The 15,141-nt window shown below is 33.6% G+C and overlaps 1 protein-coding gene across 1 annotated transcript in view; it reads right to left on the bottom strand.

The window, feature by feature from the left end:
* LOC110026637 (dolichyl-diphosphooligosaccharide--protein glycosyltransferase subunit 4A) overlaps positions 1-13,904 on the bottom strand; it is a 33,418-nt gene extending 19,514 nt beyond the window's left edge. The window contains exon 1 of the mRNA XM_020727645.1: positions 13,784-13,904. The gene's annotated coding sequence lies outside the window, so the exon portion shown is untranslated. The remainder of the gene's footprint in view (positions 1-13,783) is intronic.
* Between the last annotated feature and the right edge of the window lie 1,237 nt (positions 13,905-15,141).

The raw sequence follows: 15,141 nt of genomic DNA, 5'->3' as shown, positions 1-15,141 counted from the left end.
TGTTTAATCCATGGATGATGGAGGTTGGTTAGGTAAATCGGAATGGTTGTTTGGGGTGTGGAGGGTGGAGGCAGCAGTAGTTGGAGGGGTTCGGGTGGCTATGGAGGGGTGGCAGGGACAACAAGGCAACCACAACAGAGGGTGATTGGGGCGGCTGGGTAGTTAGGTGGCTGCAAGAAATGAAAAAGGAGTGGCTAGCGGCTGCTTCAAGGTGGGTGGGACCGTGATGGCAGCAAAAAGGATAGCAGCAGCGGCAAATGTGGAGGGCTGGAACAGAGATGGCAGCAAAGATGAAGGGTTGGACAGAAAAAATCTCCAGGAAAACAGCAAAAAAGGGTTGTTCTGGACGGCTACAACGAAGGGGGGCACGAAGCAGTGAAGTGGGAGGGATGTGGAAAAGTCGAGGAAAGATAAATCACCATCTCGGGAGTGAGATACAACTGAAGCACCACTCGACCCTTAAGCTAGACGGAAAACCAGAGACACGCGGCCATGCCAAACAAAACTCACGACAAAAACTAAAACCTAAACACGAAAAAAGAAAATAAAAGCACTAGGGTAATTAAGAGTGGGCCCCCTTTCATTTGGACAACAATCCCACATAGAAAAAGAATCGGCCGGCCCTCAAAACATCTCTTCTAGTACCGGTCCAAGCCGCATTAAGTTTTCCGTATCTCCGGAAGCGGCGACGCCCGCATCCTGTTATGCCCCACATCAATTACACAAATCAACACAGAACTTGAGCAAATGGGTTTGAAGATGACATTTCTTCATGTGGAGAATTGGAAGAAATACTATACACGAAGCAACATAATTGTTTCATTAAAAGAGAAAATCAAGAATGCTTTCTTATAAGATACTTTTACGGACATACAAAAATAAAAAATATAGAATATAAAATTTGATGAATGCATGTTAAAGATTGATTTTAAAATAAGAATCTTCAGTTTATTAAAGAATCATGAATTTTTTAATTAGTTTATCTCCATATGTATGTTGATAACATGTTTCTTGCGAATAAAAGCATGGAGGGGATTACAAAATTTAAATCAATATTTCAAGCTAAATTTGAAATAGAGGGCTTTTTATTTAGGTTTGAAGTAACAAGCTTGGATCCTACAAAAAGGATTCTTCGAATGGAGATAGAGAAAAATAAATTTTCGAGAAGGTTTGCATTCAAAAATTCTTTTAATGCAGTTGGCTCGGCATATAGAGCTAAGCAAAATATCTGACTGACAAATCATGATAAGAGGATATACGTTTTGTGAATACCTTACCAAAATGCATTTAGGAGAATTTGCATGTAATGATTTGTAACAGACTTGATTGGCACATAGTTTAACCGTAATTAACATATATATAGTTGATCCATGTACTATTGGTAGGTAATTAAACAGGTCCTAAGATATCTCAATGGAAAATATAAATCAAGCTTGAGATGTGCACGTGCAGCTTCACATGAAATGAGTTGAAATATAAATTTTGATTTTATAGCAAAAGAAGACAGTAGAAAACCATTGACTGCTTTTAATTTTACATTCTATAGTTTTTTTTTCTTTAACAAAGATGGGATTCATGTTTGCAATATATAAAATTAGAATACGAAATTGTGAAAAAAGCCCTTTAGAAGAAAGGGTAAATGTTTGAGCTGTCCAATCAAGATGTTTTACATACAACATTTTATTGCTTTGGAAGTCAAGGGGGCTATATGTTTTGCCAGAAATCATATATCATGAAAGAATAAAGCATGTGGATGAAAAACTGCAAGAATGTGGCAATGAAATTATTCGTAAAGATCATAATATTGTGCGCATGTTAAGAAAGGCATGCTTGTAAGCAACATTGACTATTGTTTGACGATGTTGAATGTCGTTTTAGAATGAGTAAATTCGATGTAAAATTAAGGTGGCATTTGTATGGCATATTATTGTTTATTATAAGTGCTTCCATGTCGATTGGTTTATTAGCAACCAAATAGTTTTCAGTTAGGATAGTTGAAGGCAAGTTTCACTAACGTTTATATTCATACTGCATCCTTTATGTGGCCTTGCGTATAAATTCTATAAATACCCAATGGCATCATGGTAAGTAATAAGTTCTATATTCAATTCTCAAGGGAATTTCTCATTTTCTGTCTTTCTCCCTCTCTCCTCTTTATGCTAAGCATGAGCTACTTTGCAGCGATAATCATGTAGATGTACTAATATACTCCCAATTTGTAGTTGTTGCTTTAAACTTTAAGTGATGGGTGCACTTGTTACAATGGTTAGATGTTGTCTTCAATCACAGGGTACTGATCTACAAGAAGAATGAAGGTGCAAACTATGTTGGATAAGTACTGTTCAATGTTGGAGAAGTATTATTCAAGAACTTGACTCCTAAAAAAGAATATAGCTAAATGGAGTATAGATACCTTGATTTCAGTTAAGTTTCAACCAAGCAATGATGAGAGATATTCTTCTCCCATCCCTCTTGTTCTTACAGATTATTGTCGCTTAAAGACATATTATAGATATAACCATGCAACTTGAAGGGAGCTTAACATTACGTACTATAAAAAGGTGTCGTTCAAACTGTTATGAGACGGAGATGAATGTCATTTTCAAAAGTCACAGAAGCCAAACCACGCGGATATAGTGCTAAAGCAAGTCCATCGCACCGACATCTAAATATCCATCCACATCATCCCGATACGGTGGGAAAATTTAATATTGTACAACTAATTTTCGGGTGCAAACACCCATACAAATTTTTACTAGATGGTGGAAGACATACACATCTTTTTTGGCAAGATGGAAGTCAAAACTGCACGCCACTAAAATATGTATCTATAAACATCTTTCTTGATGCAGCGAGACTATCGTGATGACAAAAAGTTTATTACATGCACAAAGACAAACGCACTTCATATTTTAGTATAAAAGAGAAGAATACTCGATTATGGGGTCCTTGCCTAACACGATAGGAATGTCGAAACTTCTATAAATGCCTCTTACGTGGTAGAGAATCTGACATCTTTTTAAAAATTTTATTTTTCTATAAATACCTCTCACGTGAGATAGATGCTTAGAAACTTGAAAAATAACAAAATTAAAAAATTTTGCTAAACGACATTAAAAAAGTACTGAAAATGAAGTGTGCGAGAAGACACCTAATAAATGTTAAAACTTTGAACAATCACAACTAAATCTGCAAACTAACACACATAAGTGAACTAAAAGCTAAAAATAGACTCAAAATACAGCGTCATATGCACATCTCAATGACAACACATTCACATGAACGACAACCAACCTAGCCTTCGTATCTGTCAAGCAACCATGTGTTTATGAGAATAAGAACCTTTTCAAATAGAATCAAATGGTCTAGTCCACTACACATCATGGGTTATACGAGTATTTTAAGTGACATGTGCATCACGTGCTAAAAGCAGTCCATGCACGTCGCGAGAGATAACACACTCCCATGAATGATAGCATATTCTCGCGAACAAAAAACCTTCTGAATAAGACAAGTAATTTGTTGTTGCATTTAAGATTGCACGATAATTCTGAAAAATAAGTGCCTAACATATCAAATCATAAAAGCAAATTTACTTGCATGTGCTTCAACAAACATCTTAAATAATCAAATATCTAACATTACTATGTGGACTAAACACAAAATGAACACTTATCCCATTTATAGAAGCGTGCAAATATCTTTAGCTATTTTGAAAATTCCAAACTTCTTTTCAAAGATCAAACTTGACTCTATCAAGTTATTCTTTATCTCAAGTGGGTTTCCCCTTCACGACAAGGACATGAGTCTCATCTTTTGAAGTTCGATCCTCTGTATCCTTGGAACCATAGTTAACAATTTATGCCTCTACAAGAACTATAACACCAATCAAAAAGAGCTTTCTAGTTGGACAAATCTGCAGCCAAACTGTGAAACCTACATAATCAATTGGCTTCCATTCTCATACAGCTTTTTTAAGGCTTTTCATAAAAAAGTTAAAAAAAAAAAAATCATTTCAAACTAAAATCCCTTGATCTCATTCCCAAAAAATTGATTAGAAAATCCTAATCCATAGAAACCAGCACAACCATCTATGCACAAAGCAAAGTCGACAAAGTTTGTAGTACAAGTAGAATTATAACTAAGCCAAGCCAAATCATGAGTCGGTTTGAGCTTGGTTTAATAAATGTCTCACTGAGCTACAAGTCAAGCTTGAGCTAGAGTTACTTGACTTGTTAGCTCATGAGCTAGCTCATTTAAAAAAAAAAATCTAATATAAAATGCAAAAAAATTTTTTTTAAATTCAAGAATTTAAGAATAAACTATTAAAAAAATTAGTTTATTTTCTTACATCAAGTAATTTTTTATCATTTCTCCTTTATACCAAGTACCCCTATGTACCATAACTCAAACTCGAGAAATTATGCTCAAGCTTAGCGGCTTGTTTACACCAATATCAACAAGTATTTAAGCAAATTAAAGCATTCTACAAATTAGAAATTTGTTCCTCTATAAGCAAGGGTATGAAGTGGTCAACATCAAAGTAAACAAATTCAACAATTCAAATAACCCAATAATGACCATGTTGAAAATGAATCTCAATTGGAGGTGGACTATTTTCAAAATTCAAGTCCTAAAATTGTAAATCTTTCATGTAATTTCACCATGCGATGGTCATGTTAGCAGAAAATCTCAATCGAAGTAGACCCAAGTATCAAAAAGCCCCCAAATTCCAATGCAAATCACCTTGGGCCCAAATATTGACAAATGTAAAAATATGTCAAGTAAAACTTATAAGAAATCTAAAGTTGATTAATGAAACTTGCCACTTAAAGTTGAACAAATAAAATGCATCCACCCTCTGAATCAATTTATCAAGGGTGTAAATTTAAAATTAACTCAGGATCATAAAAAATGTCGTATCGAATGTACCTCTATGGTCACTCTTAAAAGATCTCATAAGGACGTGACATGCATTACTTGATAACATGCTTTTGTCATCAAATGACCTCACAAAATGAAGCTGCTATAACCAAATACCTCTAACTGGGTGATTTACCAAAAAATGATATTGTTATATTACAATCACCATAAAAACAGATGTTCATTAATGGCTCAATCCTATTGAAATGTCAATATGGTGAATTATGGTGAATTTAGTAGGACGCAACATTTTTTTAGTGATGATAAACTTAAAATTATCACCTTAGACAAACATCCATCTCAAATTTAGAAGATCCCCATAGGCAACGTAACCCACAGTGGATGACAATCATTGTGTCAGATTACGTCGACTACCTCGTCTAACTAAATAAATTAGGATCCACAATAATCCCACACAACAAAACTATGAAATGTTGATCTGGTTCACCATTATTCCACCAACAACCGCTCTAAGCTAACAATAATTTTTTTTTCATTCGAATACCAAAAAACTACTACTTAATGCTAAAAGTTTAATATCTAATGACTAGTCTTAATTAAAAACTATTTATTACCACTGAGATGGATAATTAATCATGAAAGTTTGCGCTTATGGAAAACCTAGAACTAGATACATGAAATTTTCATTAATACAAAAAGAAATCTCTAAGTAGTCTCTGATCTAAAAATCAAATCTTTCTTTTGAACAAATTAATCCCAACAATAAAAAAAAAAAATCAAGAAAGTTGTGCGTATATTTTTAGAGCCAGCACTAAATTTTTCATGTCAAGTTCGAGTTAATTTTTTTTATACTTCCAATACTAACACCCCTTCATTCATCAAATAAAAACCAACCTCATAATGCAATGGCTACAATCCTTACAGCTTTTGATCTGATTTGTGCATAAAAGTTTAAATCAACTTTAAATCTTACATTAGAATCAATGCATTCCTACGTCAAGGATAGAGACTCACCTTGCACGAACTCTCCATATCAATAATCCAAACCAATTAAGGGTGGATGAACATTTTTCTATTATTGGGGGGCTAATATTAGCATTTTAGCATTGAAGAGCTAGTGGATAAAAAACTCAAATTCTAAATGCTATAAAGGAAAAAAGAATAAATAATAACATAACTCTCCAAAATATATCAAGTTTCAAGTTAGACATTTTAAAAGACTAATAGGGTTCTTCATAGCTATTACTCAGTTCAATTGGTGGTCATGTCAATATACTTTTATTTTTAATATCATCTTCATCTAAAAATGCACAATTGAACTATTTTATATTCTTTCGTTGAATAATAAAAAAATTTACACTAATATCAAAAAGATAATGATCAATTAGCAATATGATACTCAACTAACATTTTGAGCCATCGCAATGCTTCCTAACACTGTGCACACTTGGGCATCATCCTAGTGGTTCCATTTTTAATGGGGGATGTGGCCATATACTAGAATTATCTTCATCTTTCTATTGGAAAGTCTACAAAATGATATGCGTAAGAAAAGCTCTATACTGTACGTACATACTACAAGTTGTCAACATGATTGAAAACTTATCTCAAATAAAAAAGTAATAAAAATTCATGTCGACTAGCCCGTCGCTCGGAAGATTTTGCCCAACCAATCCAATGGCTCGATCAAGATACGACCACAGCACAACCATAACTAGAAAATTTTAATCAACTCAATTTTTCACACTCCTAACCATCTAGTCATGTTGTTCCTAACATAAGTCAATCATACACTAAACGACACACTTAATCAACCATCCACTCCTCCCAAATAGAGTAACAAAAGCAATCAACCTGAGACAATTCAGGTACTATACTCGGTACAAGTCGAATATTATCATTACTTGATAATTTATGCTTGGGTCATGTAGCATAAATCCTACAAGATAAACTGAAACTTGAATCTGATTGTATTCAATTGAATTTGTTCGACCAAATACAAATGAAGTCAACAAATTTATAAATTTCAAAAAAGCCTAAATACCAAAAATCTAAGTTGTTATAATATACAATTAGTCCTCCAATAAATAACAGATATATCATGTCCCTAGGATGGTCAGCCACTTTAAAAAAATTAGAACTATGAGTGTCCAAGGACAGTTCAAAAATGCATGCACCAGCATAAATTCATAACCTGCAATCATATACATCCCCATCTAGTCAATATTATATTTCTTACAACTATGAATAAACCATTTATGACCATATAATACAATACAACAGAAATGGTAGAAACTCATACCAGCAATTACATCTATCCCCATCGAATCAATGTTATGTTTCCTACAACTGTCAATAGGTCATTTATGGCCATACAATACATTACAATAGAAATGAAATTAACAAAGAGTGAATCGAGAGCAGTGTCATACGAACATTGAAAGCCAACAACACATAGTTTGCATTAATGTTGCCTTTGATCGTTGACATAATCTAAGAATGTGCAATATGGAAAAAGAAATAGTATCACCAGGGCAAAATAACAGTATGATAGTAATCCTTTTGGGTTTTACGACAATAAAGTGTAACTAACAAGGTGTTAGGGAGAAAAAGGGTCACAACCTAAAATTTTGTTCAGTTGGAATGGTAATAATTGATAACTTTCCAGACAACATAATTAAACCAACAACATAGAAGAAATATCAAAGACGATGAAAGAAGAAAACCGGGAAGAGATGAATAATGCCTCAGAGTAGGAGAGGCAATGCATAGAGATGTAATATCAAGAAGAGATTCCCGGGAGGAGATGCCAAGAGAAAACTTTGCAATTAAATTAATACATCATTCTACTCATTGATCCATCACAAGGCATAATTCACCATGTTTATAGACATAAAGATACAGAGAGGACCAAAATCAAATCAATCCTAAAATTATCACAAGATATAATTGCACATAAAATAAAACAAATAAATCTAAAAATCCTAATTTGAAATAAAATTTATTACTATAAATTTTAAATTTTATTTTTATAGCATCAATTCACTTGAGTGACAAAAAACTCTACCGTGAAGAGTTAAATTGTTGTTAAAGAAAGAATTGGATGCTTCAAATGTATTGTCGAGCTTGTAAGAATCATCCCTTAGAGAAAAATGAATGAGAAATCCATCACAAAGAAGAGATAATGAATGAGAAATTCATCACAAAAAAGAGAAAAAGCATTACCACCATCCACAATATTGGTAGAAGACCTATCAAAATTATCAAGACTCTGAAAAGATATTTGGAAGCTTGGAGGACTTCGTGCACATGGCTAAACTAACTCAAGTTGACTAAAGAAATGACTAAATCTGACCACTTTTTTTCTTGGTTCTAATAGAGGGGATAGGTTGGTAAATTCATTAGACTAAAACCCAAGTGCACAGCGTTAAGCCATGTGGTTGAAGTGGGTGTTTGATAATGGGAAGACGTGAAACCAATGTGTGGGTTAACAAAAATAAATGAATTTGGTGTAAGAACACCACTAATGTAAAACAATAAAGGAGGTGAATGCCATATGGGGAGGGAAGCAAAAGGTGGAGACAATGTGTTAAAAAGAATTTATTGAAGGGACTGAAGCACGAAAGGAAGTCCACAAGTAAACTCTGATAAGAAGAAATACTCTACAATTGCTTAATGCAAAAATAAAAAATAAAAAAAGTTATTGTAACTGAATTTAAAATGCCAAAAAAAATCAAAGAAACAATGTACATTTGATGAAAATCAAATGAATCAAAACTACTGTATGGATTTGCTTGCCATGAGTGATTAAAGAAATAATTGGAAAAAAGGAGAGGCCATGTAAGAGAGAAAACCCAAGAAAAGAGGACATGAGATTCTAAGAAGAGAGTAGGCTAGGATTGCTTGCAATTGTTTCTATTAATCATCAAGATCGTTTATAACTTACAAGCATCATTTAAATTTATACGGAAAATATCATCATCTTAGAAAAAAAAACAATTTAAAAAGCATTCCAGAGTAATCGTAATAAATCTTCCAAAAAAAAATACGTTGAGTGGTTATGAGATGATTAATTATAATAAAAGTTGATGATAAGTTCAAAAAAAGCAAGAAATGATCAAATAAAACTGTCCTGCATCACATAAAGGTGCGAAGAACTCCCTTAAGAGTTGAATAGGTTGACACGGTATCATGGAGGTGCTGGTGGTTAAGCAGGTTGGTGCACTTCCTAATACACTAAGAAACTTGTAGGAACCATAGTTTGGCATAAGTGGAAGAGGTCAACGTCCTTCATAAAGAACCTATGTGATGAGAGATGACTAGGCAATTGGTAGATACTCCAGGGATTTGGAACAAGATTTCCCCATACATCTTGCCAATGTTTATGATCACCAAGCGTATAAGAAAAGCATTCAGCCTATGCAATATGTGACAAAGCGGCAGGGGTATAGGATGTTGCAAAACACCTTATTCCTCCATCAATAGGGTCATCGAAGCAACAGTGACTGATATCATTAAGCCATGCTAAATAAATATCTCATCTTCACCTCAGCTCATAGTGAAATGACTTTCATAAGTGAGTTTTGTCCAGGCTAAACAGCACACACAAGCACAATCATAAAATCAAAATTTGAGATTATATGAGCTAAACAATCATTTTCAACAAGACGAGCAGGTGAATGTACTCAAGTCGGTAGAGCTACTAGAGGGGTGAATAGAATATGTGAAACATTTAATTTGAGTATCTCTTTCATGAAACTCAAAAATATCATCTTCACACATCTTGTTTGCACCAATTAGAGAAAAAGTTGGACTTAGAACAATAAAATGATATTGGTTTACATGATAAGAGCTCTTGCAGTGGTCATGTGGACATTGAGAGGCTATGTTATCTTATAGATAATCCCGATCTGATATGTATAGCAATACATACGTTTAATCCATATCTTTAATTAAATACTATAGATTATCAAAATCATCATGAGAATTGAACGAGATCTTTGATATCCTTAATCATAACAATAATCATCAAGGATAGTGATAAGAAACATGATATTTATGTGAATGATATGAGTTTTAGTTTCCATCAACATTATGTTAATTATAATAATAATCACATTTATAATGGCCCTCATAAAACGAGTTCATAAGAAGACAATAAACAAGTAGACGTAAGAAGGTAATACTTTGTAAATTAATAATGAGGCGAGTGGAGTGTGTATGAAGGAGAATCAAAGGTGTAAAGAAGCTTTTAGTAAAGAGAAAATTCAGGCATCTCTGAATGATTTATTGAGTTAAGAGGATTTTTAAGGAAGGTGTTAAGAAATAATTTGAATGAAGATTTATGGAAATAACTTAGGACTATGGGAAAGGGCTCAAATGAGGGAGAAATTCAAAGAGAGGATGGCAGATTCTCAGTTTGATTGGTAAAAGAAGGAAATTTTGCCGACCAAAATAAGGGGGAAAAAAAATAAGTGAGAGTTTGGTCTGATTTGGAGCTTGCCACATTGTTTAGCTTTGCAAGAATGAACAAATAAGGCTATAAAAATTTTGAGAAGGCTACTTGGGTTTTAAGTTTTCATATCCTATTTTCATGAAGTTTTTGATTGCCAGGTTAAAAGCATGGATGAAAAAATTTATTGTATGTGTGTGAGAAAAGCAGGAAGGGTGAGAAGCATCTAGAGACCGAATTTGATAAGAAATAAAAATTAGGACTTATGTGGTACAACCAAAACAGACCAATTCAACTGTATTACCAATTGATGGGGATCAAATGCAATGGCATTAATGTTTGGGTCACCTTGTTCATGACTACTTCAAGAGATATAGAGAATATAAGAAAGAGTGATCGGGTAAGAGTGAGACGAGCTAAGAGAGAAGGAGACAAAGGAAAGAATAGTCTAGTTTTGCTAGTAAGTTTTAGATTGAGTCTTCAATATTGTTTACAAAATACAAGCATCCTTTTATTTGCAAGGAGAATTTCATTAGCTTAATAAATACCAAAATGAAAAACAATCTAAGGGCAATCAAAAGAAATAATTATGGGATCTTTTACAAAAGAATCATGTAAATAAAATATATTCTTGATTACATATTTATTATATAGTTGATTTTAATAAGGCAAATGCTAGCATGACAAATAAGGCATGTAATAATATATCAAATATTAGTGTCCTGCATCGGCAATTAGCATTGGAAAACATTGTGGTGTTTAACAATTGGCATCTATAACATGCTTTTTGTAATCTAATTAAGAATTAAAAAATAATGTTGGTGCCTTTATCCATTTAAATTGTACAAGATAAACAAGTCATTAATTCTACAAAATAAATTCAAAAAATAATTTGATATAGTTCATTTCCCATCAAAGCATAACACTTCCAAAACTAACAATTTTGTCATAGCGCAAAATCCTTTCCATCCCAGCATTTCTGCCCTTCAATCACTCCAAACATTACAAGTTCCAAGCAAAAACCAGATCCCCATCTTTAAACGAAAAACAGCACATTAAAAGCAAAATTTTACAGATAATCCTATTTCAGAATGGAAGGGAGTGTGAACCTAATAAAATGAGTAAGTTGTCACCAATGTGGTTTAAGGTCATGAGTTCGATTCACAAAAAAAAGATTGTAAGAATCACATTAACATCAGCCACATGAATCATATGGACTCTTTTTACTATTTGGATTTGGAATGCATAATTGATACCACTCCACGATCCACCCCGCATGCCCCAGCCCTTCAAGTTTCAACATGAAGCTCTTTAAGAAAAAAATCATAAATAAATATGCAAGGGATTGCAACACATATTACAATCTCGAGAAATAAATTAGAATGAAACACATTTGGGCTCAAAAAATGCGGAAAATAATATTAACTAAGACATGTAAAAAGTAGTAAAATAAGGGTTGGCATCTCCAAGTGGTGGGTAAGAGTATAGCTAATATTCTGAAACATAAACTAACTGACAAAAATGCCAAAATGGCTCTTAACTATTTATACAGGGTCATTTTAGTCTCAAAATCTATAAAAAAAAAAGTCAAATTAATACCTAGAATATTTTAATGGTGATTGAAATAATCCTCTCTTTAAAAGAAGACAGGAAATACTTCAGCTTATATTATAAGAGTTGGAACTAATTTGACACTCTTATAGGCTTGGATTAATATAACCCTCAACAAAGAGTCAAGAAGTCATTGTGACACTTTTCTCTAAACTAAATTTTTAAAAGATACCCTTATTCTTTCAAAAAAAACCATAATTCAGATTATAACTTTTGACACTTCAAATAAAAGCTCTTTTTTAACGCGTCAAAGTTTAGGGCTTCAAATATGTGATTCATTCGTAATAGTTGCAATCTATAAAATTAGTTGTGAAACTATTTTGAGAGAATAATAATTGTTGAAAGTAGTCGTGAATATTATTTTTTATTTAAAATATTAAATCAAATAAAAATTTTATTATAGCTACCGCACTTTCGAAAATCTAGCTGTGAAATTCATCTAATAAAAAAATATAAAATTAACAAAAAAAAATTGTAACCAAAACAGAAGTATAGCAACCATCTATAAATCTGTGCAAATGTTACCCTAAAGGCACCCATAATGTGTTTAAATGTGAAGGCACAAATTTTGAACCTTATTCCTTCTTGGGTTGATTTATATCATAAAATAGTATACTACATTTTATCTGAAGTATAATCTATTTGTATGTTTCATACCTTAAGTTAGTGATACAATCACAAACACATGAATGAAAATGTTTACTTATTCACATATTTATGAATATTCTTTCACATTACAATATAAAATGACCATCACAAATCTTATTTGAGTTAATGTTAACAAACAAACCGTCTTCATTGATTCATTCTCTATATGGTTCATGACAAATACTTAAAGTCCAGTGTCTGGAATGGGTGTTTTATTTGTCGTATAATTCACATCTTTATGCAAGAGATTCAGAAAAGTCATACACATGATGTTGAACTTGACTATGGTGTGTTTATACTCTTAATATATGCATATTTAAAAAACCAAATCAATAGATATTTCACTATATCTTCATATTTAATATACATCAAAATATCAAATCTTCTAAAAAAATGGTACTCATTCAATATTTAAATATTTAGAGCTACACAATATAAATTGCTGGGTACTATTCTTCCCACGTGTCAGTAGGCTCAGGATAAAGTATCTTATCATGCTTAATCTTTTTTGAAATATAAAAAATAAATTTGTATGAAACTCTTTATTCACTGTTCATAAACACACACACATATCTAGCCCTGTCCCAACTATTTGGGTTCAAATAAATCAAGCAGGCACAACATCTAGACATTCCATTGTAGCTATTTTGCTGGCCTTACTTGACCAATAGTTCTTAGTTTTACGCATTCCATTGCATCCAAACAGTCCCAAAATATCATCAATTACATTATAAAGATTGTGTGGCACAGAGGTTTAAAACGTCCTCACAAATATCATATTCACCAATCAGTTATCTACTTCTCCTTTCAAAGCCTGCAGTTTATGATTGCTCAGGGAAAATAAATCACTCATGCTTATTAATGCTCAGATAAAACAATACTGCACTACCGCAGAATCTGCAACCGTAATCCAAAACACGAGGCAAGAGGAATACACCCCCTCTTTCTCCGGGAAAACCCAAAATCTAAGATTCAAAGCGCGAACAAGTACAACAAAAGAAAAATCAGAGCTCTGGTCGTTTTGGCAACAGAGGTAACCCAGATATATTCCAAAAAGTTCAATAATCGATGAACCAAAGTGACCACAAACAAAAAGAAGAGAAGAAGAAAAAAAAACTTCGCAGATTACGAATCCCCCGATATATCAAAGCGGCAAACATAGACCGCAGAGAAACCCTATTAACTCACCTCGGTATCGCCTGCGAACTACAAGGTCGGAAAGCAACGATCTGGACTTCAGTCTCCCGGCGGCCTTTTGATCCAATGGTAACCTACGGTCGACGGTCCGTTCGGGCAGTTGCACCTTAATAATAAAATAAGTTTTTCTGCCTGCTGAAGATTTACTTTTTACAGTTTGAAAAGCTGTATCTAAATAAGTAACCATTTTGCCCATGTTATAATGTTATTTTTAATAGAGCAATTTTTACCAATAAATCTTATATTTAAAAAATAAAAACTCAATACATAACATTATAAAATAAAAATAGACACATCACTTAAGGTTCATTTGGAGCCGTATTTTCATGTCACACGGCCCGAAAAACGCAGATAGGACTGCTTGATTATCGCATTGCGACGGCATTGTTTAAAAATTTAGTTAAAAAATGGTCGTGAGTTTGACCCCGTAGCCCGTATTTCTCCTCTCTTGACTGCGGGCATATTTATCCCACGACCCCTCTTCTTGCATTACCCGTCTCTCTCAACCCTGCTCCCTCTTCCGCGATTCTTTTACTCTAAGTATCTTTCTCCCGTGGACATGTGGCTCCGGTGCTTATTTTTCAGTTGTGAGTGGGTATTTCGGTAACCCTTACATTCCTCTCCCTCTCCCTCTCCTGCTCTTTCCTTCTGCTCAAAATTTCGTGGTTTGTGCAGTTTGTGCTTTGTGCGGTGCAGGTAATTCTTCAGTTTTGTAGAACACTTCAGTTGGTAGTTTTTTTGGTTTTTTATTACTCCATTAAGGTATGTATTCTCTCATCCCCTCTCATCGGCTAGGTTTGGTGGTTGTGCGGTGTTCCCTCTTCTTCCTGTCTTCTTTGTTCTTCACCTCTTTTCTCTCTTCTTTATGTGGTTGTGTGCACTATGCTAATTGGTTTTCATCTTTTAGCTCAGTTTTGGTGGCTCTTTGTTTGCTCATTTTTTTGTGATTTTCGATTTGATATGCTCAACAATTTGGTTTTGATGCTTCATGTTGCATCGAAATAGGTTTTGGTTTATGCCTTCGAATCAATGTTGCTTGGGTTAGTGTTTTGTGGTGATCTTTGGATTTTTGGTGCTTTACCTTATTAGCAATGTTTCAGGTCCCTTATATGTGGTATATTGGATTTCTTTTGGTGCTTATGTTGTGAGGAATTGGTATATCTTTATGAACTTTGATATTTCAGTGAGAAATTTGGTGTGTGGATGTGTTGGTGTGATGATGTGGTTTGTGGTGTGGTGTGGTTTATGGTGTGGAGGATGTGGTGTGGTGTGGTGTGGTTTATGGTATGGAGGTTGTGGCGTGGTTTGTGGATGTGTTGGTTTGTGATTTGGAGTTTGTGGTGTGGTTT

Source organism: Phalaenopsis equestris, unplaced genomic scaffold (assembly GCF_001263595.1).
Source record: "Phalaenopsis equestris unplaced genomic scaffold, ASM126359v1 Scaffold000390, whole genome shotgun sequence".
Lineage (NCBI taxonomy): Eukaryota > Viridiplantae > Streptophyta > Magnoliopsida > Asparagales > Orchidaceae > Phalaenopsis > Phalaenopsis equestris.
Note: the sequence above shows the minus strand (reverse complement) of the source record. Positions and strands in the feature narration are given on the sequence as shown.